Here is a 1,127-nt window from a genome sequence, read left to right as displayed (position 1 = left end):
TGTTAAACTGTTAGAACCTTGCCGAATACGTACATTGTTTTCACCTTTCATGCAGGTGGGTTAGAATCCTCCCGCTCATTCAGTTGTAGAGAAGCTATAGTGAATAGATATGTGTGAGCAGAAGTCAAGTAAAAGTGTGACTGCTTTCAAAGTGCTTAAACACCCTTGAAGTCACTGTAATTCTTTTCTGTTAAATTTTGCTATTTCCTCTGGAATGCTTAAACAAAATTTCTAATTCACGCTTGGCCTATGAAAGGAAATACTGTCTGATACTGAAATGAGCATATTTACAAAAAGGAATTGAATGCTTTTCTGGGCGCGAGGATAAAAAGTTGAATAAGGTAACAAAGTTCTTTCCTTCAGATGACTTCTTTCCCCACTAGTTTTCCTTTCTGTTCAAGGAACCCTTCACAGGAAATTATTTGTTATGATATTCCATGGAAATAGTAACAGAAAATCTCCTTTAATAGTTTATAGTGCTAAAACAGTAAAGTATCTGAAGAAGGAAAGCTCCTTGTAGGAAGACCTAACGAAAGACTTCCGTTATAGTTTTGTTCTTGGTGTGCAGAAATGGCACTTGGACTCCTGTAGAGATGAGGTTTCCGTCAGAGTAGACTTTGCTAACCAGCAACCAGTTACGTTTTTTTCCTTTACTTCCTCAAAACCGTGTGTAGCATTAGTTAGTCTGTATGAGGGATTTCTAGCTATTAAAACTACTTAAGTACAAGTGAAAGAGGTTAATAGTTCTCTTAAATAACTACGAAGGACTACTTAGTTATGCATAATGTATCTCTAGTATTCTTTTACAAAAAGAAATCGTGTCTTAGGCAGCTTGTTCAAATAGTCTAATGCTAAAACAAAATGTTTATTTTCTTCTTAGCAGTCCATTTAGTTAAGGTGTAACATGATAATTTTTAATTTTTTGATGAAAGTCTGTAGTATTTTTCATAGTGACTGGCCCATTTTACATTCCCATCAACAGTGCACGAGGGCTCCAATTCCTCCACATCCTCATCAGCAGTTATCTTTCTTTATTTTTATTATTCTTATTTATTTATTTTTAATGTTTTTTATTTATTTTTTACTTCTAGGAGAGAGAGAGAGAGAAAGAGAGAGAGAGAGAGAGA

At 34.7% G+C, this 1,127-nt stretch overlaps 1 protein-coding gene across 1 annotated transcript in view; it reads left to right on the top strand.

Annotated features, from left to right (window-relative positions):
* The window catches only part of COG5 (component of oligomeric golgi complex 5), a 297,454-nt gene that overhangs the window by 190,677 nt on the left and 105,650 nt on the right, over nucleotides 1-1,127 (top strand). The window lies entirely within an intron of this gene.

Source organism: Crocuta crocuta, unplaced genomic scaffold (assembly GCF_008692635.1).
Source record: "Crocuta crocuta isolate KB4526 unplaced genomic scaffold, BGI_CrCroc_1.0 scaffold103, whole genome shotgun sequence".
In the NCBI taxonomy this organism is placed as follows: Eukaryota; Metazoa; Chordata; class Mammalia; order Carnivora; family Hyaenidae; genus Crocuta; species Crocuta crocuta.
The sequence above is the reverse complement of the archived record's forward strand: the minus strand, read 5'-3'. Positions and strand labels throughout refer to the sequence as shown.